This window comes from Phasianus colchicus, chromosome 22 (genome assembly GCF_987193195.1).
Source record: "Phasianus colchicus chromosome 22, bPhaCol1.hap1.1, whole genome shotgun sequence".
NCBI classification, from domain to species: domain Eukaryota; kingdom Metazoa; phylum Chordata; class Aves; order Galliformes; family Phasianidae; genus Phasianus; species Phasianus colchicus.
The window spans coordinates 369,276-391,252 of NC_143457.1; the positions used below are offsets into that span (position 1 = coordinate 369,276).

Consider the following 21,977-nt stretch of genomic DNA (forward strand, 5'->3'; position numbering starts at 1 on the left):
ATCTCTAGCTGCTTTGAAAGAAGTCTTCAACTTTTATATATTCTGATGTATTGATTTTGAAAAATCACTAAGATTTGTACAACAGATGCTTTTAGAGTGCTCATGATTGTGCCTTTGGGCTAATAGAAAATTAATAGTTGAGGAACTTTGCATGCCAGATAGAACTAGGGGCATTATTACTTACTGACCCTCAAGAAACAACAACCTGCAGAAAAAGGGTGGTGAATGCGATAGGCAGTGCCAGCAGGGCGTCCCCTGCTTCAAGGTGCACTTTTCCTCTCTCACCCACCACAGATTCTCTCTTTCTTTTGTTCTTCTCAGGGTCCAAAGAGTATTTTCCATTTGTACACTGCATCCGCATGGCCAGTGCGTGATACAGAGGCCAAATGGAACATCTGCTTGCAGCAGAAACTATCAAGGTTAACTCTCTTAGCGTGTGCCTTTGTCTCAGGTGCTGCATGATCATATTTTAAATTCCTGAATAGTGGGATGAAAGAGAGTTAATCATTCTATAATATAAGGTCATCCCTTTGCTTGGGATTCCTTTCCAGGTTTTGTCTTAGCGCTACTAATACATTAAAATAGCTATCTCCATAGATTTCAGCATTAGTAACATCCTGTTAATTCACATTCAATCTATTGCAATACAACAAGTTACAAAGCAAAACCAAATAATAAGAAGCACACAATCCCAATCACTATGAGTTCATGGTCGTTTCAAGCCTGGTTTCAGTCTTTCTCATCATTTCACATCCTGACACCGTTCTTTTTGTGGGTTCCGTGAGCTGCAATGGCAGTACGCACAACCATTCCCCCTTCTTCCTTTTGCGCAAGCAAGACAGTAGTGGACAGTTTGTTAAGTAAGCATTTTACAATACAGATAACTATACTTATGGTTATAATGCCTATTCCTAGCAACAGCTCCTGGTATAAGGACAGCTAAATGCTACCCGTGCGCTATGTTTAGAGTGGATATCACGCATGTCCTGGAAAGTGAGAGAAAATATAGTGAATTTACCAATGTAACATGGACCCCCAAAAACATTTCCTGGTATTTCCAAACATAAAACATGTTTTCTTTCATCCCTTAGATGTGTTACCGACCTTTTGAGTTCCAAGAAGATTTAACTCCTGTGAGTCCCAGGGTATTGTGGTATTGAGACTCCTAAGAAGTTTAAAAAAGAACAATCATCTGGAGTATCCAGTACATTGCAACTACCTGTGGAGTAAGCAGAAAAGTCAGAATCATTGAGAAACAACATCCCTATAAAACAAGTTTGGAAGGGATCAGTGGCAGAAGCAAGTATTAAACAGAAGTTGGTCCAGCCTGTTGATTTAGTCCAGGTGACCCACATATTTTGCCACGAGTTGATTTGGTGCGGTTCAGGTAGTGCTTCTGCACCAAGGGCAAACACTGCGAGCAGGAATCCAAATAGGGCCATCATCTGTGAAAAGGCAAAAATAACCTCTTTCTACAAGTATGGTAGTACTTGGGCCCTTCCAATCTCCAGTCAGTGGATCTTTGTAAGATACTTTTGCAGTCTCAGATAGCATTCTCATACTAGTGCCTGAATGATGCACAGTTATAGCATGTATGAGCTATATGAGCCTCCTCCTACAAAAGGGAAGTTAAGGGAGAAAAGAACGCTCATGAGGCGATCTGGCACATCACGTGTATCGCTCATTCGGTTTAGTTGTGTTTTTAGTGTAGCATGTGTGCGCTCTATAATAGCCTGACCTGGAGGAGCATGTGGGATCCCGAACTTATGTTGAACTCCCCACTTTTGCAAAAAGGACTGTACTGACTGCAACTTTTAGGTTGGCCCATTATCCATTTTAATTTGTTTTGGAACTCCCAAGATAGCAAGACATGCAATCCAGTGTTTAATGACGTATCTAGCAGATTCACCCGCTAAGGGAGAAACCCATATAAATCCAGTAAGTGTCGATAGCAACATGAACACATCGCAATCAACCAAAACTCTGCAATATGGGTGACATCCGTTTGCCACAGTTCCAATGCTTTCAATCCTCGGGGATTAGTCCCCAGGCCAAGGCCACTGTTATGGTAACTGCACTGTGGACATGTTTGAACTATCAACCTTGCATCATTCACACCAATATTAAACTGTCTATGTAAACCACGGGCATTTTGATGAAACATCTCATGAGAGATACGAGCAGCATCGAACAGATTAACAGGAGTTACAACAACCAATTTATCAGCAAACAGCATTACCCTGCCCTAAACCAACAGTGTTTAGGTGACTGCGAATGTGGATGACACAATATGGTTCCTTTCTTCGCCGTAATGTGTGTTTAAGACGTAAAAACAGAGAGATAAGGCACACATTCTTGTTGTCTCTAATGTGGGCATCCTCAATTCTTTGACATATGCCAGCCGCGTAGAGGGAATCAGTTACAACATTTAGAGGTTCATTTGGCCACGCAGTAAAGGCCCATAAAACTGCTTTTAGTTCCATAGTTTGTAAACTGTCTTGCAGCTCCATTGGCACAAACTGATGCTTCCAGCTATTGTCCCACCACACACAGACAGCTTTGTGGCTCCAGCATCCAGTGTCAGTATATACTGTGCGACCATCCACCGATCATTTCGAATACCGAGGTATTCCAATCCAGTCAGTTTTTTTCCAGAAACAACGCTACTCGCTGATCAGGGCGTTCTAAATGAAAATGACCAGGGTACCCTTCTGAAGCAAACTGTAAGGAGAGGGAGTGACAGTACGCCCACTCTGCCCACAGCAAGGTAAAAGGTAAACTAATATCGTGAGGTTCTTGCCCCGCTATGCAGAGAACTCTCTCTCTGCCTCAGTTCAGCTACTATATTGATACGAGTCATCAAGGACGACCGAGGCTGAGCAGGGGGAAACAGCCATTTCAGCAAAAAAAAACAAAAACACAGAAGGAGAAGTAGAAGATTGTTTAGTAGGCCTGTTTTGAGGAGAAGTGTGGGTTTGTTTGTTTGTTTGTTTGTTTGTTTGTTTTTGTTTTCATTGACAAATGACTGCGACAGCATGCTTCTCCTGGACATACAAGACAAGGGAGATGTTGTGATGTAAGGACTGACAATAGCTAGCTGCTGATTGAATTTGGGGGGTAATCTGAATTAGAGCCTGCTTAGCCTCAGGCGTCAATAGGATAGCATCATTAGCACATCTCCCTCTTGACAACAACAGTTCTAATTGAACATTGGAAATGCCAACCGTTGGCCGTAGCCATTGTAAGCGACCTAAAAGAGTTTGTAAGTCAGTGAGTGTGGAAATGTCAATTTTCAATTCTACAGTCTGAGGGCATATCATAGCATCTGATAATTTCCAACCCAAATTTAACATAGGAAAGGTGCGTTTCACTTTCTCCGGTGCCACTGTAAGGCCAAATTGAGAGAGATGGGAGATTAATTGCATTTCCCAGCTATTATCAAAAGGCTGTTCCTGAACAGCACAGTATGCCATCCATGTAATAATAAATAATCATATGAGGGTTTGCTTTACAAATAGGTTGCAAGGTGTGGCTACGAATATCTGACACATAATTGGAGAATTCTTCATGCCTTGAGGCAGTACAACCCATTGATACCGAGAGGCTGGCTCCACTTTATTGACAGATGGCACAGAGAAAGCAAAACACTTACAGTCTTTCTTGTGGTGTGTCTCCCATATTCCCCTTTTTTGTTTATTAAGAATGGATTTCAATGTTAGATGAGTATGATGAATGATAGCTTGTCCAGTGGGAGAATGAGGAATGCCTGTAATATATCTAACACCCTATTCTTGGAGGGAAGTTCGAATGCCTTTAGAAATATAAGCAGGTCCGTTATTGGCTCTAAGTTACACGCAGGCTGCAGAGACGCAGCGTGAGGGAACGTAGGCGGGGTAGAGGAAAGCAGCGTCACCCCGAGCAACGGGGGTGGGGCGGAGGGTGGGAGCGAGATGAGCGCCAGGGACGGAGCCGAGGGCAGCAGCGATGGGGGGTGGGGGGGTGAGGGAAGGGAGGGAGTCGCGATTTCTTTTCCCCGCGGTCAGGGGTGGGGTCGGAGCTGCGGACCGAATGCGGAATGCGGACCAGGGCTGCTTTCTGCACCGAGGGGTAGCGACGGGGGTGGGAGGGAGGGCGATGGGGAATAATCGGAAGAAATTCTTCCTTGTCGAATTTGTTTAAGCCCTTCCATTATTTGGTTCCAAACAGATAAAAGTTTAGCAGCCGTGCTGTCATAGTAACAAAAACCTCCCGGAGCTTTGCGCCAACCCTGCCCCAAAACTCTCCATAGAAAGAGAATCCAGTTTTCGGAAATTCAGGAACATTTTTGCTTTACCATTTGAGAAAAGTAACCAATGCTAAGGTAACTACAGGCTGATTCTGAAACGTCAACTAACTGTAACGCTGCAAGATTTACCGGCTGCTCCCTCACCAGTGATGAACTCCGCACAGATCCCGACCGCTCAGCCCCTGTCCCGCAGAACGGTGCGGGCGCGCGCGAAACGAGCTCTCCGTAGTTCAGTCGGGCGGCGCTGCCGGATGAGTCGGTGGAGCAAAAGGCACTGTCGGTAGGTCAGGACCCGTAGAAGGCACTAGTTGAGAGCCTCGGTCAGGCCCCGTATCTTTTTTTTGCCACATACAGATTTCCAGATTACATAATCGCTCTGTTAATATTTTAACCTTGCAATCCAGTTTTTCTAATCCCTCACCCTCACCGACGCTCTCTGATTCTGCAGGAGGCTGCTCCTGGCAGTGTCCATCAGGGGTGATGTCAGATACAGTCCTTTTTTCCTGCTGCACTACTGCAGATGACTCAGTAGCAGTGTCATTTGAAAGATCAGGAGCTGCAGCCCCTAACAATGCTTTTACTTGACCCGCCGAGGAACACACAGGGTGTGTGATACCCCGAACAGGCACGTCAAACTCTGAAGCCAAATTAGTTGTTGTACCGGCCAGTGCCTGCATAGCTGCAGCGGCTGCCTGTTGCGCGGCTCGCATAGCTTTCAAAGAGTTAATAACAGACCTCCACAAGGGGTCAAGGGGCCGCAATAGTTTTTCTTCCTTTCCACCATTAATGACTGATTCCCACATGCAGTCCCCAATATCACACCATTTGTCGACGCTGAATATCAGTGCCACTTCTGACAAATGTCCCTTCTTCCGAGCCCAGTGCACCAGGGTCTCGGCCATGCCTTTAGGAGATGACTGCTCCCCTCTCTTAGAGAGAATATTTAACGGCAGTTTCTCCGCAGCTTCCCACTCCATCGTGGATACAGAGGGTGGGTCGCGACCCCGCTTCCAGCTAACCGCAGCACTTACGTCGGCGCCTAACCCAGCTACCGCAACACGGTGCCAACCTCTGTTGCGACCGTCCTGCCGTTGTCCACTTCCCCGAATCGTCCCACGAAGGGTCCCTGTTCGGGCGCCAAATGTGGGGAAGTCTCAGGACTCTCAGGACGCGCTAGAGACATAACAGCACACCAATGTGGTTAAAGGCTATTAGTCTGCTTTATTGTTAAGCACTACTCTATTTATACATGTTAACAGAGCATTCTGCAAAACACTCCTCAACCGTTCACACAGGTGCTTAGCCAATCAGAGCTGTGAGATGTTCTTTCTTCTGGTGTCCTTGGTTCTCATGCCGCTTATCTTGCTCCGCAGCTGCTGCTCCGTGCAGTTTTTTCTTACATTCCCACACGCAGACACTTCGGGGGGGACGTCAGACGGGGGTTGACTCACCCTTCCTAGCAGCAGCCTGGAGAAGGGAGAGGTGAGCCGAGGAACGCATCTCTCGCACCGCTCCAGGCACTCGTGCTCACTTACTGGTTCCTTGCTGTGCCACTACAGCAAGGAATAAGAGCTGCAAGCCACAGTAACTCAGCAGTTGGGGTGGAGAATATTATAACTTCTTGGAACCAGTGAATATCTCCTCCTATACTAAGGGTAATATCAGAATAATCTACGCCTCCTTCCTTAGAATCAATCGTAATATCCTCTCCTATTCTTGCATATGTGTAACTTGTCTCTGTAAATATCCTTAAACTGTCCTTTTACGGTGTGCATGTTAGGAGAGGTTACTCCCTCAGTACCCAGCGGGTGTGTGCAGTGCTGTAACTCAAAATATACCTGCTTTATAACCACTTTGTGGTTATGGAGTTTGATTTTCCACAAGTCATCCTGTTCAGGCCATGATCTGTGTTCTTCCACACATATGGAAGTTCTGTTTAGCCTTGAGTGAGACAGAAGTGAGAACACTTGGAAGAATCTGGTGAACCATGTCCCAGACTAGACTAGGGTGGGCTTCTTTGTTAGCTTCCTTATTTTTTTTTTTGTTTGTTTGTTTGTTTGTTTTTTATTATTTTTGTTTTTCTTCTCAAGAGCAGAGTCAGAAGAGGATGTGTTAACCTCCTCTGCCATAGCGATACTAGCCCTTTTGTTACAAAACCATTGCTTTCTAGAAGACTTTGATGTGAGCGGAGGAAATAATTTTGCTCATGCGTGCAGCTGGGTTACCAGCACAAAGGAAAGAGATGCGGCTGTGATCACGGCAAAGTTCAGAGGAACATCCCCTGCAGAAAGATGTGTAGAGTTTAAACATTGCCAAGTGAAACTTGGAGCCCACTTTTGCCCCACAGAAAATGCAATAGAAAAGGAAGCAGTCTTCTCCGGACACAAACCCCCGGTTACCCCGAGGGCGGTTCCTTCTGGGTGACCTTAAAGTCAGTAGATCTACATAAGTGAACAGCAGAGCTGGCCCTCGTACACAGAGAGCTTAACCATGCTCATGCCTTGCAGAGAAGACCGAATTGAGAAAGCAGGATAGGAAGTTGTTAGCAGTAGAAGTCACTCGCTCAGTGAGGAGAAACGTGCCATGAGTGCCATGGGCAGCGCTCAGTGAGGAAGTGAGCCAGCTGCAGGGAGATGCTGCCCTCGAGAGCAGGGCAGCCGGAGATTGCCTCTTCTGGGACCTGCTCACGGGTGAGAGGAGTTAAAGGAGCGCCAGGACAGCAACGTGGGGATGTGCGACCCCAAGGATGTGCGAATGTCCCCAGCAAAGGCAGCAAAGGGACGGAGCAGAGAGCGACGCTTCATTAGCGTGACAAAACACAGCCCCCATCCTCCCCTCTCTCCCACGGCTGCAGATGTGCCACGAGAACGAGCTGTGAAACTGCCCACGGCCTGGCAGCCGGCTCGGGGCGTGCTCGCTGTGGGAATTGCTGCCCGGCACCTGAGGCTGTGCCGAAGCGGCCAGAGCCTGGCTGGAAGCCATCCGGGCAGCACCGCGGCGGCAGGAGGTGCAGCAAGGCCGTCCTGTGGCCAGCTCCGGGCTGCGGGCACTCGGCATCCCCTGCTCTCCCAGGAGCGACTCCCAGGAGCCCGGTTGCCTGCACCAGAGGTGGGAGCAGCCTGCTCCGCACCCAAGGTAGGAGCCCTTCGTGCCTCGTGCAGAGGAGCGCACGCTTCCTGCCCCCTGCCAGCAGCGGCGGGAGGGCAGCGGGGAGCGGCACCGGGCGGGGCGGAACCGGCGCTGCTGTAGCCCAGGCGGGAGCCCGGTCCCGGCTCCAGCTCCTGCCCAGCACGGCAGGTTTGCTGGGCCAGACGGGCTGCAACGAGGGGAGCAGCGGTTCCCAGGCGTGTTGCAGCCCGGCTTGGGCTCCGAGAGGCACAGGAAGGGGTTGGAGCTGGGACAGTGAGGAAGTGAGCAGAGGAGCTCAGCGTGCTCTGCTGCCCGGTTGGCTCTGTGTAACGCAGCCCAGCCGGGAGTGCGTTTCTCCCTCTGGGCCACGGCAGACACGAGATGATCCCGCTCCACAGCTCTGCACGCATGGATTGATGGCAGCTTTCAACTCCTCCTTTGGAGTGTCTGAATGGGAAGCCTCCAACGGGGGAATTTCCACTCCCCTCTCTCTCCCCGGCAGCCCGCAGTTTCCCTTCGGGGACCCAGCAGGCAACATCTGCCTCTAGCGGCCCTTCCAGCGTTCCCTTCTGTGCGCTTAGCGCCGGGCTGACGGCTCACCTGGGGTCGTGCAAACCCCTCCCGAGGCTTTTCTTCAGGCTGTCCCGGCAGCTGCAGGTGCCTTTAGCGCACACCAGCTCCGGCACTGGGCTGTGTAATAGACGCTGAAAAGCCGACAGCCTGCGGGCTGACTGGAGCACACGTTGTGAACGCGGCCGAGCAGCACGTCAGTAAAGCGCAGCCCGGGCTGCCCGGTGCAAAGGGCGCACGCTGCTGAGAACGCCCCCTGGAAGTGAGCGCAGGGTGCGTGCTGAGCTGGATGGGGAGCAGCGCCCCCTGGTGGGGGACGAGGGAAATGCAGCCGCCGAGGCATTCTTGGTGCAACGAGGGACCGGGGCTTGTTCAGCTTGGAGAAGAGAAGGCTCCGGGAGACCTCCCAGGCCTTGAAGGAAACGTTTAAACTGGAGGGGGAACAGATGTTTACGAGGGTGGATAATGACAGGATAATGGGGAATGGTTTTAAATTGAGACAGGGGAGATTTAGTTTAGATATCAGGGGGAAGTTTTGCATTCAGACGGTGGTGAGGCATTTTAAAAGGTAGCCCATAGAGGACGTGGATGCCCCATCCTTTGGGGCATTCGAGGCCAGGCTGGATGTGGCTCAGGGCAGCCTGGTCTGGTGGACGGTGTCCCTGCACATAGCAGGGGGTTGAAACTAGATGGTCACTGTGGTCCTTTTCAACCCAGGCTATTCTATGATTCTTTGATTACCTTTAGATCTTCGATGTAACGCATGGCCTTAGAGAAGCTCATGGATTTCCAAACTAACTTTGCGTCTCTTACAGAAGATCTGTGTCAGCAAGGTGTCTTGATATCAAGCTAAGAAGGAAGCTGTGTGCCCAGTGTCATTCAGGCAGTGTGGTTTCTCCCTGGGAAGGGACACAAAGGGGAGCTGTTGAACAGGCACTGTGTCAGAACCTCTGCTTTCCCCCCCATCCCCCACTCTCTGCCCCTAGACTTCCTTTACTATAGAAGCTCCCCACAACTCCCTAGTTTCCCCATTCCACCCCTCTCTCCATCACCAGATCCTCTTTCCACCCCACAGCAGTCCCACTCACTCACACCTTCCCCCCCTAGATTCCACACAACCCCCCTTTCCAGCCCAAAAAAGTCCCACTGACCCCTTTCTCACCCCACCCACACCCTCCTTTATCCCCTCTTACCCCCCCTTGGAATCATGCAGAAGGATCTGCATGAGACATCCTAGAAAGGTTTGGGGGCTCCAGGGGGCTCTTCTGGACTCAACCAGAAGAGTCTGGAGATATCCCAGAGGGACCTTGGGGTGTCCAGGGAGTCCCCAGGTTGGTCCTGTGGCACCATGGAAGGATCTGGAAGTTCCCACTATGGGCCCAAGAGCTCTGAGGAGTCCCTGGGCTGATCTGGAAATGTCCAAGTAGGGTTTTGGTAGGGCCCAGGGAGTTCTCATGTGGGTCTGAGTGGTCCTGGAGTCATCCAGAAGGGTCTGGGGATGTCCCAGAGGAGTCCTGGGGTGTCCAGTGGGTGCTCATGCGAATCTGGGGGGTCTGGCCATCCATCTCATCATCTGCTGTAACATGATCACAGCACTTTCATCAGTGGTTTGGACTCACAGCAACAAGACGCACTTTGTCAACTGTGTCACCAAGGAATCATAAGAATTGGAATCGTTGGGACTGGTTAATATGGACTGCTGTTTGTACTCTACAGAACCCATCCTTGCTCAGTGTATTAATTTTAGTTTAGCTACTTTTAGGATTGTTTTAGAACCGTGCTTCTTTTTCTCTTAATAGAGAAGGGGGAGATGTGGGATAAAGTCATTATCTTGATAATTGTTGCTGCTCAACATCGACCTCTGGCGAGGGGACAGTCGGACGGACTGAACGACCAGCGTTCCTATGCCGAAAGCCAATTTATTGCTGCGTAACAAGCACTTATATACCGTGACACGCGACCGCCCAGGAAACCCACGAACCCACCCAGGAAACCCATGAACCAATCCCCACTCTCCTTGTACCACCCCTTGTTCCACCCTCAACCCCACCTATTACCCTACACTAATGAGTAAAAAAGCTTAGCAGTAACTTGAGCCAGATGTAAACACACACGAGGCTCCTGCTTCCTACATGTAAGTTGCTGTTTCACGGGTATAAAAGGTTGTAAGCATCTTCAGTAAAGGTCCTTCATCCTTCCTTCTGCACCAGCAAGGGAGTCTGAGCCTCTCTCTCCGCACCAGCAAGGGAGCTCGAAGCCCTCTTGCCAACAAAGAGGAGAGGAGAGAAGAGAAGGAGAGAAAAAATTGAGCAGAACAAAGGAAAAAGGGAAGAGAGGAGCTTGTAAGGGGGAAGAAGAGTGATGAACGAGTGCCACTCACGCTGCTATTCTGCGTCCCTCCCCAGGACTCCCACAGCTTCCTCTTCCCAGCCCCGCTCAGCTCCTCGCGGGCTGCAGACGCTGCTGAGGCTCTCGCACTCCACGGCCGTCATCTTCTTCTCGTGCTGCCGGACCGCTCTCTGCAGGGCTGCGCTGAGTTCCTGCCGCTGCAGCCAGAACCGCAGCTCCCGTGCTGACGGATGGAGGAGCTTCGTGCCGGCACCCACAGCACGTGGTCCCCGGGCTGCCGGTGGCACGGCAGGATGCTCCCCTCCCTGCCTCCCATCGCCCCTCAGCTACGGCACCCTCCTATAATCTGCCTAAGGATTCCAAGACCCTGCAGAGGGCTCCGGTCAGGCCGATCGACGGCTGATGCCAACGGCACGAGGTTCAACACCACCACACTCCGGGTCCCGCACGTTGGTCACAACGACCCCAGGCATCGCTGCGGGCTTGGGGCAGAGCGGCCGGAAGGCCGCGTGGAGGAAAAGGATCCGGTGCTGCGGGCCGACGCTCGGCTGAACGCGAGCCAGCAGCGCGCCTTGTGCAGGCGGCCGAGAAGCCGGCCGAGCAGCAGCAGCCGCTGATCGCCCCGCGCTCAGCCCCGCCCCGCACAGCGCCGGCCTCGGGCCGGCACCGCGACCGCCGCCTGCAGCGGGACGCCAAGGTGCCCCGGAGCCGCTCGTCTCCAGCGGGTTCCCCACGCCACCGCAGGGCCGCGCCGCCCGCCCGGACGCCCCGCTCCCCCACCTGCCGGCGGCCGCCAGCCCGCGCTCGCCGCTCTCCAGCAAGGCCCGCGCGGAGCGGGGCGGGGCGGGGCGGGGCGGGGCGGGGCGGGCCCGGCCTCGCTGAGGCCCCCCACGTCCCCGCCCTCCTCCCGCAGCCGCAGCCGCAGCCGAGGCCCCGGAAGCGGAGCGGGCGCACGACGGCAGGCATCGCCGAGGGCAGCGGGGCCGGGGCCACGGGGACGCGCGCGGTGATGTCGCAATGACGGCGCGCCCGCGGACAGAAAGGACCCCGCGCGGAGCGCCCGCCCCGTTCGGCGCACCGACCAATGGCAGAGCGGAGGAGGCGGGGCCGAACGCGGGCTCTCCGCCAATGGCGGCTGCGGACGCGGGGCCGCCGCCATGGTGATGCCGATGGCGCCGGCGGGATGGAGGAGCCGCGGCGCTCCGCCGCCCCGCCGCCGCCCTCGGGGACGCCGCGCGGTCGGGGGAAGGCGGCGCGGGGGCACCGCCGCCGGCCCCGTCCGTCCCCCGTCAGAATCCGGCTGTTCTCGGAGGGGGAACCGAGCCGTCCTCGGTCGTTGCGGCGAGGCGCTGCCGGGCTGCGAGAAGCGGCGGCTGACCGCGAGAGGCGGGACCCGTCCGGTGTCCGGGAGCGGCTCCTGGCTGAGCCGGGCAGCCCCGGAAGAGAGGGAGCGATCGCGCGGATCGAGGCGCGTTCGAGCCCGGCACGGAGTCTGGCCAGCGCCTTCGCTTCTCGCTCGGCTCCAGTCATCGGCAGCGCTGTGCTGAGCTGCTGCCCCGCAGCTGCAGTCTCCAAGCGCCGTTTTCCATCTGATGCCGTGGCGACGGTGCGCCCTCCCTCATTGCAGCGCGTGAAGCCATCCTCGTGACGACAGCGCATGCGTGATGGCGTCGCCATGGCGAAGGCGCCTCAGCGCGCCTGCGCCGCTCCGTCGCTGTGGCGCCGCGCCGTCCCCGCTGGGTGACGTCATCAGCCCCGCGACTGAGGAGGAGGCGGAAGTGGGGCGGGGCACCCCGGGGCTCCGAGCGCCGCCTCAGCTTCTACAGGTGGGTGTTCCGGGGGGGGCCACGGGGTTAAGGGGGCTGGGGGCCACGTGCCGCTCTGCGTTGGCCCCGTGGGGTCTCTGTGGCGCTCGGGGCTTCCGCTCGGCGGGGGCAGCTGCCCTGTGTCTCCCCGCCTCCCCCACCCCGTGTATTTCACTGCTCTCCTCCCCTCCCCCTGCCACTGGTCGCCCACAACCTCCCCCGTCTCTCTGTGTGACCCCCGGGGTTGCGCCTCCCCTCCCCTTTTTCCCCCTTTCAGTTCCTCCATTCTGATCACTGTAGTCCTCTTCCACCCCTCCTGTCTGTGCCTCCCCCGTTCTGACCCCCGGGGTCCACCTGTCTGCCCCCTCCCCCTCCCGATCCCTCATTGCCACGTGAGCTCAGGTGCATCACCAACTGCCCCAGTACTTTACCATCACCCAGACCCGCAGTCACTGCGGAGCCCCGTTTGCAATGAGGATCTGGAGAACCTCTCCCAGCCATGGGCAAGTTGCACAGCAATGCATCCATCCCACGGTGAGGCGTCCAGAGCCGCTGCAAGCAGCTCCAGTCTTTCTCGCACGGAATAAACCAACGTACGGAGCGGTGCGGGGGGACAGCCGCTGCCCTCTTTCTCCTCGTGGCTTTCTCCCCGCAGCCTGGCCAGGGCTCAAGGGGAACGAAAGGAGTCGTGCTGTCAATCCTGCTGTAGCACAGGCCTCTTTAGCAAGACTGTCTGCCCAGCCCCTCTGCGTCGGGCTTCATCGGGTAACGAACACAGCAGCAAAGCCGCCCTCGGCTCCTCGGGGAGGGCCCACCGTCCTCGTGGAAACGCAGCGTGACAGCACGCGGGTTCCAGCAGCACCGGCGCTGTGACTTCCTCTGCCCACCCTGGAGCCGCAGCCCGCGAGCTTTCCCGGCCTTGCACACTGAGCAGCCGAACCTGCCATGCTGCACGCGGTCCCTCCGGGCAGAGGCCCGCCAGCTCTGAGCCTCACCCGGCCGCCGCTTCAGCCGTGGGGAACGGCGGCACGCAGGCTGAGCCGGCCGCCATCGGCACGGGGCGACGGCGAAGACCCGGCCTCTCATTGGTCAGCGCTGGCACCGCCCCGCCACTGGCCTCCCTCTCATTGGTCAGTGCCGGCGCCGCCGGCTCTCTTCTCGCTCCCCTTCCCTTCAGCTCCCTTGCGGCGTCTCTCCCCTGCCCCGTTCCCGTCCCCTGCCGTTACCTTGCAGCATCTCCCACCAGTTTCCTTCCCTTCCCCTCCCTTGCGGCGTTTCCCCCCAGTCCCCTTCCCTTCCCGCATCTCCCTCTGGTCTCCTTCCCTTCCCTTGCATCATCACCCCGGTTTCCTTCCCTTCTCTTCCCTTGCGGCATCTCATACCGGTCCCCTTCCCTTTCGTTCCAGCGTTTCCCCCTGGTCCCCTTCCCTTGTAATGTCTCACCCTGGTTTCCTTCTCTTCCCTTCCCATGTGGCAAATTCTCCCAGTCCCAATCCCATTCCCTTCTCTTCCCTTACACGATTTCCCCTGTCCCCCTCCCTTCCTATATGGCATTTCCCCACAGTTGCCTTCCCATGCCTTCCCTTCCCTTATGTCATCTCTCCCATTTCCATCCTTTCCCTTCCCTTCCCTTCCCATGGGGTGTCTCCTCCTGGTCTCCTTTCTCTTCCATTACCTTGTGGCATCTCCCACCAGTTTCTTTCCCTTCCCTTCCCTTCCCTTCCCTTCCCTTCCCTTCCCTTCCCTTCCCTTCCCTTCCCTTCCCTTCCCTTCCCTTCCCTTCCCTTCCCTTCCCTTCCCTTCCCTTCCCTTCCCTTCCCTTCCCTTCCCTTCCCTTCCCTTCCCTTCCCTTCCCTTCCCGTTGCCCCTTGTGCAAGTCATGGAATCGTGCACCATTAAGTTTCATTATTACCATCAGAACACGCTGGATGTGAGAGTCACCTTTTTTGCCCCATTAGTAGGCCATGACAGAATTGGATCTCCTCTGAAAGGACTCTGGGTTCCCACTGCTGCTGTGTGTGTGTCCCTGCATGGTCCCTGCTGGATCACAGAACCCACAGGGTAGGAGGAGAGAAGCTTCAGACGAGACAAGGGGCATCGAGGTCAGCTCCTGGACATCAAATCACGTGCCTCAGAGCGTATTCCTCCAGCATCTCTGGATGCTGCCTGCTGACTGAGAGAACCACCAGGGAGTGTGTCATCAGTGACAAAAAATACAAAATGAATGTCTTCTGGTATTGCTGGAATACAAAAAAAGCCAGAAGGGGCAAGACAAGAAGCGAGACGAGGTAAGGGGAGGCCAGAAGAGGATGGCAAAAGAGGTGAGGTGAGATGAGGGGATGCCAGAAGGAGAATCCAAAAGAGGTGAGACAAAAGGCTAGGGGAGACAAAGGGGGATGAGAAGGGGATGGGAGAAGGGGGTGCCAGAATGGGACACCAGAAGGGGGTCAATAAGAAGTGAGATGAGATGACGCCAGATAGGGATTCCAGAAGGGGACACCAGATAGGGCAAGATGAAAGGTGAGATGTGATGAGGGGAGGACAGAAGGGGGTGCCAGAAGGGGCGAAACAAAAGGCAAGACAAGACAGGAGGTGAGGCGAGATGAGGGGACTCGAGAAGAGGAGTTGGCAGCAAGGCTAACCACCATGAGCCCAGGTCCTTTTTTCAGCCGTAGTTAATTAACTCTTGAATAACTTCCCAAATGCCCCTAGGCTTGGCAGAGTCCCCTGGCACAGTCTGAGCCTGGTTTGCAGCCAGCTCATACTTCGGCCCCAGGGCATGGGAAGGAGCCGTGGATCAGGAGACAGGCACTGAGTGCTGGGAACCCAATGGCACCGAGCCCCAAGCCACCAAGTCAAGCATCTGGTACTTGCCTTCTGTCTTCCAGGACCACCTGGAGATGGTCCCTATATCAAGGATTTGTCCAAGTAAGTATGCCAGAGTCCTCTTAAGTCCTGTGAGGCACCAAGGTGAGAGACCGATCCCTTGGGGCCCTAGGAACATGACATCTGGGGACACTGAGAAGTGAGAGGCCAATGGGGACATGGACAGTGGGGACATCATGGTGATATGGGGACATCGTGGTGACATGAGGACAGGGGGACACATAGAAGCAGGTGGGTGACAGGGACATCAGAATACAGGGCAACAAAGACACGCATCCCTGGCAGTGTCCACTCAGCGCCCTTGTTGCCAAGCAGGAGATCAGGAGTGAATAAAAATCTGGCAGTGGCAGCTGGGTTTCCTTGTCATTTACTGCTGCAAAACCCAAAGACCATGACTTTTAGATCTTTGAAATCTCAGAATCGTGGGGTCTTAGACTCATAGAATGAACAAATAATGGAACCACAGAATCACAGAATCACAGTATCGTAGAACTATAAAGTCAAGGAGTCACTTGGGTGTGACAAGACCCCTACAGTCTCATCAGGAGACACGTCATGTATTTTCTGCTCATAACCAACATCAGGAGTCACCACGTTACATCCAGAAATCTGCATCGTGAATCTGAAACGGCAGTAGTGCTGCCTCTGTCCATGAGGACAATTTGTCCTTAGGACACGCAGTCAGGCAATCAAAAATTTGTGTTGGGGTTTGGAGTCACTGGGCTGTGTGCCTGAGTTTCAGCAGAACAAAAGGTGTCCTACTGGTTTTGTTCCCGTGATGGTCCAGCCTCCTGTCATGGCTTCAAAGAAAGTGACTCTTGTTTTATCCAGATGAAAAGAAATAATAAAACACTGATAAATGGCTCAGAACTGTAAATGGCTCAACGGTTCCTCAAGGAAAAGCGGTGTGCTAATTTTGAGTGTTATGTCTGGCAGAATGGATAGCTGGTCACGGCCTTGTGGGACGTTTCCCATCGATAAGAGAGCTGCTGTGCTCTGAAAAGATCACTTGAATGTCTGCTTTGGAAATTGCCCAGAGAGCAGTCAGCTGGAAGAGTTTTCTTTGGGCTGCTTCTGCTCTGCAGCGTTTGTCAGGGAGCTTATCAGTGCTGTGTGTTTTGCTGTATTTAAATACAGACTGACATCACACTTAGGTGAGGTGAAGACTGTTTTTAAGATAAAGGCATGTGGTAGTGAGGGTCTGGCGCCCGGAAGATATCGCATTGTACGGGAAGACAGGGTCCCCCTCCCGATAGCCAATAGCGTTCAGTGCCCAGGTTATATAAGGCTGTTTTTCCTGCCAATAAACACCATTTGCCGTCCACCACATTGGTGTCAGCGAGCCGATGGACCGAGCGACCTGGGATTGGTCGCCGTGCCGTTCCCGAACCAGGTCGCCACGCCTACGATAGGCAACAAGGCAAAGCAGGTGGGTGATACTTGGTAGTAACTTCACATTAAAGGTTCCACTCAGGAAAACCCTCTTTGCTGGTTTGATGATATCTAAAAAGGAATCCTAAGTTCTTTGTGACTGTACAATGCTGAAACGTAAAGTGTGATGGGGTCCGAGGTTCTCAGGCTGCTCAGCCAGCAGCTGAGCATGGAATCATGGCTTCTTTTAACTTGGAAAAGACCTCTCAGGTCATCCAACCATTAACTCAGTGCTGCCAATTCCACCGCTAAACCCACAACCTGTGACATGTCACCATATCTGCATCATGTCACCCTGCTGGGCCCCGGGCTTGTGGTGCTGGGGAGTAGGTGCAGGGACAATGGCATGGCACATCCTTGCTTGGGCTTGATGTTCTTAGAGGTCTTCTCCAACTTCAGTTCTTCTGGGATTCTAGGACAATAGGACTCTGGGATTCGGGCATGATATTAGGATTCCCCCCTTTGGGGCTCGGTGCCATTGGGTTCCCAGCACTTAGTGCCCTTCCCCTGATCCCTGGCTCCTTCCCATGCCCTGGAGCCAAGGTAGGGGCTGGCTGCATGCCAGGCTCAGCCTGTGCCAGGGGACTCTGCCAAGCCCAGGGGCATTTGGGAACCTGAGGGGGGTCCCAAGAGAATAAATGCAGTCCTGGCTTCTTGCAGCCTCACCCAGCTCCCAGCGTACAGTGGAAGATGAAAGCAGTTGCTGTCATCGTGCTCCTGCTCCTCGCCTCCATGTGCCTCCAGGCACAGGCTAGGGTGTGCAGACGGGTTCTTGGTAACGGGCTGGCTCGCAACCACTTTCTCCTTGGGTTCCCTTGCTTCCTGCTCTTTGGGTCCCCTCTGTCCCCTTGGTTTCCTCGCTTTGGGTTCCTTTGGTTCCTTCTCTTTGGGTCCCTGGGTTCACTTGGTTTCCTCTTTGTGAGTCCTATTGATTCCCTTTCTTTGGGTCTTCTTGGTTTCTTCTCTTTGGGTTTCCTCTTTAGGTCCCCTCTGTCCCCTCTCCTTGGATCCTCTCGGCCCCCCTTCTTGGGTCCCCTTGTTTCCTTCTTTGGATCTCCACCTTCTGGTCTCCACCCCCAGCTGATCCCCACATTCCAGGGACTCCAGATGACATGTGGAAGCAATTGGGTCTGTGGGAACCAGTAGGGATTTTCGCTTTAAGACCAAGGGGAGGCCATATGGGGTTGTTGCGAAGGCATCACCCGCTGCCATATGCTTTGCTATTAACTCCAACCCAAACTGTCCCTCATCCTCCTTCCTCAGCTCCTGGATGACTTCGAGGTGGGAGCAAGCGGAGCTTTTGATTTAGGAGTGAGTACTACGGTGCCCTCAGGAGGTGCCTCCCATTTGGGGAGCCCCAGGTCCTCAGTGGTTTTTGAGGAGGTTCTGGTGCCCACTGGGATCTCCTCATTTCTCCCACTGCAGCTTAAGTTGCTACGAGGAAAGCGGAACTCCCATTCCCTTCCCCCTCTGCTGGCGCTCCCAGATCCCGTGGTTGTGAATCTTCCTATCAAGGTGAGTGACACTGGGGGACCCCTGTATCCTGCAGGGTCCTGGGCTGTGGGGGGACCCCAAATCCCTCTGGACTGGGAGGTGTGGAGGAGATCAAAAAGGATCCAAGAAGAACAGTGCCATCCCTGTAAGGTGCAGGTGATCGTCGTGGTACCATAAGGACCCCATAAGGTCACCCAAAGAACACAAAGGGTTCTGGTGCCATACAGACCAAATAAAGTGACCATAAGGTCACCGCCTGCACTTTGACTTTCAGGATGAAACACTGGTGCTGTCCCCACCATGTTCCATAAGGACTTGATCATCCCTGCATATCGCCACCAGATCTTTGAAAGAACACAGTCCGTTTTCCCATAAAGAAACACCAATAAACACCCCCAGCAAAGGTCCTGCGTCTGTGTGTGCCTCTATTCTTGCATCCATCAGTCCCTTTGTCCTTTTGTCCATGTGTACCCATTATCCCTGCAGTAACTCCATTATTCCACGATTCTGTGATATCCAGTGGGTTGAACACATTACTGAAGTCGAGGAGATGGCACTGAGTGACGCTGGGGGGGACAGCCCACCAGAGGTAGCACCCAGTGTCCTCTGGAGCCCTCAGCACAATTTCTGACTCCTTTTTGTGCCGTTTGGATGCATTCTGTCCCTCCTGCACTCTCCCTGTGGGGCAGCTGCAGCCCCTGCCCTCTGCTTCCCTCTCCCTCCATCTCTTCTTCCCTCCATCCCTCCCTCCATTCTTCCTTCAATTCCTCCTCACTTGGCCTTGCCTTCTACCCGCCCTCCTAGCTAGTGGCAGGGCACCCAGTCCATTTGAATTGAAGCCATAAGAGGGTGCTGTAGTCCTGGTGCTTTATAATCCTAACAAAGCTTTTTCATTTTCCCCTTGATGTAGCCCACCAAAATCTTTCTCCATTGCAATTAATGATCCCTTTAAAGGCTGTGATCTGGGGAGGTCAGCCAAAATTTCCTGGTGTATCCGTTGTTTCATACCTACAGAAAAGGAGCACCTTTTACTAAGTCAAGCTTATGCGAAAAATAAAGAAGTGTTTTTGAGGTTGCTTACATTCATTTTCTTCCCGACTAATATATATATTCTATATATTATCTATATTATCTATCTATATTATCTATATAATCTATATTATCTATCTATATCTATATATTATCTATCTATCTATATATTCTATATATTCTAATATATTTAGCTTTTTATTCCCTTCAATCCTTTCTACAATATGGCAATCAATGCAGAAGAGAGAAAAAAACACATTTGAAATAAACAGAGAAAGACAAGCTCATTGTCACTGATGTGTCGTTTTGCTGTTGTGGCATGCCTTCTGGTATTCTGCCTTCTCTGTTATCTGTCTATACTATTAGCTTTTTGGATCAAAGCCATTTTCTCTACACATAGAGTTATACGAACGATATTGTAGAGCCTTTGGTTTCTCAGCACTGGCATTTGTCAAGGGATAAATTGCTACTGCCCCGTTGCAAAAAGGAACTACTAATACCAAGATGCATTTGTTGCTCTGAGCTGTCGTGGGCTGGAGTCCTGCAAAGTCAATCTGCAGTCATTCCCCTGGGCCTTCGGTACACTGGTGCTGGCCTGAGGCTTTTACTCCAGCATAATCAGCACTGGTCAGGGCACAAGCATGACAGTTCTTACATCAGCAATCTACTGTCTTCCTCATGTTACGTCACAAATCAGTGTCCTTCACTCCGCTTAGACCATTTGTTTTTGCTCATAGGTTAAGTGGATTAGACAGCTTTTAGTAAATTGAGGCACAGTCCAATAATGTTTGCCTTCTGCCACTATAGCACAATACATTTGATTTTCCCTTACTCAGAGGACTGGCCGGATGGATCTTTTCACACTGTTCCACTTAACTTCCCTAGCTGGAAGGAGATGTTCTCCCCAAATAATGGATTCTACCACAGTTACTTGGCGTGACCTGCACTCGACTCTTTCAGTCTGAGTTTGCCACAGATAATCCAGGACGTTTCGTGGATATCTGGATATCTACTAAGAATCAGGAAGAGTTTCTTGGATTCCAGTGGCCACTTCAACTGTGGATCATCCCCAACGATCCACTGTCTTATTGTGGGGGGGAGGATTTAATGTGCCGGGCTGGGCTGCAGTACAGGGACAAAGACAACTGCTAGCAATCAGATCCCTTGGGGCTCTCCTTCCAGGCTCCATCTGTAGTCCCAAAGGGTTCTGGTCTCCTGCAGGTTCTCTCTGACAACTGTTAGTCCCAGGCAGGTACCTCAGGAACACCAGGGCCTCTCGAGATGGCACCGGCTGCTTGTGGTCACACGGTGGAGCTCTGCTTGAAAACCTGAAGTCATCTTCAGTGTTTTTCAAACACTCAGCACCTCCTCATGAGCTGCCCTGGTTCAATCCTGTCAGTGAAACACGCACACAATAAGTGGAATTTCTATCATGAGAAAACGTGACCTTTCAGGACGGATATTCACTGTATGGAAAGAAATACCAATCTTCCGCTGTTCTTGCACTGACAACTCTCTCTCATTCTGTGCATGTAACTGCCCTCATTTTACAGGTATTTCCACCTGCCCTGATTAGGCTGACCACGTTGGAAGCCACCTTTCCAGCTGCCTGTCTCAACCTTTGCAGTTTCTATTGTTATCCCAATTTCCTCTCCCCTTAATCTCTGATCATTTATAGCCCTTTTAATGAGTGCAGTTCTTTGAGTTTCAGGGAGCTAATGTTTGTCCCTCCTTAGCAGTTTGTCTCACTGTGTCCTTAGCCAGCTAACTGTTTAATTAATATGCCTTTCATATTAATATTTATCATTTCCTATCTATGTACGTGACATATTTCTTGTACAGTTATCTTTTGGGAAGGAGAACTTCAGTGGAGGCATACAGCTGAGGAGTACGTTCTATTTCTTGGTAACCTGTGTTACGCTTTGTTACGCTTACTGTTCTTTGTTTAAAGGTAAGAGAAACCCTTCTGCACCCGTGTCCTCTGAGGAGAGCAGGTGGCAGCTGCTACAAAGGATCTGAAACATTCAGTGCAGACTTTAGAAGAGAAGTCTGATGTAAGGAAAAGCAAGGCAAGTGCCAGGTGGCATTAAGCAGACAGGGCTGGGGAGATGGGCAGTCACGTTGTCCATGCAGTGTCAGATTAAGCAACTGCTCTTCCTGCCTATGCAGGTCTCCTTAAGGGACACCCTGGATCCACCCTGGATCCACATCAATTGGAGAACGATGCTCCAGAGCCAATGGAAGAACATTATGGAACAGACACAGCTCACTGTAACCTTCTGCACTTTAGAAAGATCCACGGTATATTTAGTGCTACTTCTGCGAACGTAAGGTACTGAGAGGAGAATCACGGAATCATTAAGGTTGGAAAGCTCATCCAGTCTAACCATCCACCTGCCACCAACACTGCCCAACAAACCCTGTCCTGAAGTACCACAGCTACCCTTTCCTTATGCACCTCCAGAGACTCCACCGCTTCCCTGGGCAGCCTGTGCCAATGCCTCGCCACCCCTTCTGGGAGAAACTTTTCTTAATATCCAATCTGAACCTCCCATGGTGCAATGTGAGGCCATTCCCCGTAGTCCTATTGCTATTTACCTGGGAGAAGAGGTCCCATCTCACTGTAACCTCCCTCCAGGTAGCTCGACGGAGCGATAAGGTCTGCCCTGAGCCTCCTCTTCTCCACACGGAACCATCCCAGCTCCCTCTCCCACTCCCCGTTAAGTCTTGCACTCCAGACCCCTCCCAGCTTTGGTGCCCCTCTGTGGATACACTCCAGGGCCGCCATGTCTTCTTGTAGGGAGCGGCTGGGCTGGGCTGGGCTGCAGTTGATGGGACAAGGACAACCGCTAGCAATTTAGATCCCCTGGGGCCACTGGCAAATCACAGCGACGATCGCATCCCCGCTCCTGACTGCCCCATTTCAGGCTGCCATTGGGCTCCTTGGCCACTGGAGGGCACTGCCGGCTGTCACCAGCACCCCAGACCCTTTTCGTCCG

General features: G+C 52.8%; 2 long non-coding RNA genes across 6 annotated transcripts; both read right to left on the reverse strand.

Annotated features, from left to right (window-relative positions):
- Positions 1 to 5,705: 5,705 nt before the first annotated feature.
- Positions 5,706 to 10,845, reverse strand: LOC149915224 (uncharacterized). Of its 5 annotated transcripts, none has more exons than XR_016459308.1 (4): positions 10,117 to 10,845; positions 9,178 to 9,560; positions 8,726 to 8,883; positions 5,706 to 5,752 (listed from the first exon to the last, which is right to left on the reverse strand). It is a non-coding gene; the product is annotated as an uncharacterized LOC149915224 (long non-coding RNA). The 5 variants fall into 5 exon arrangements; XR_016459307.1 differs by lacking the exon at positions 5,706 to 5,752 and adding an exon at positions 5,911 to 6,566; XR_016459309.1 differs by lacking the exon at positions 5,706 to 5,752 and adding an exon at positions 7,329 to 8,415.
- A 7,954-nt stretch (positions 10,846 to 18,799) lies between these two features.
- On the reverse strand, positions 18,800 to 20,074 carry LOC149915225 (uncharacterized). Its single transcript, XR_016459312.1, has 2 exons — positions 19,479 to 20,074; positions 18,800 to 18,957 (listed from the first exon to the last, which is right to left on the reverse strand). It is a non-coding gene; the product is annotated as an uncharacterized LOC149915225 (long non-coding RNA).
- Positions 20,075 to 21,977: the final 1,903 nt, after the last annotated feature.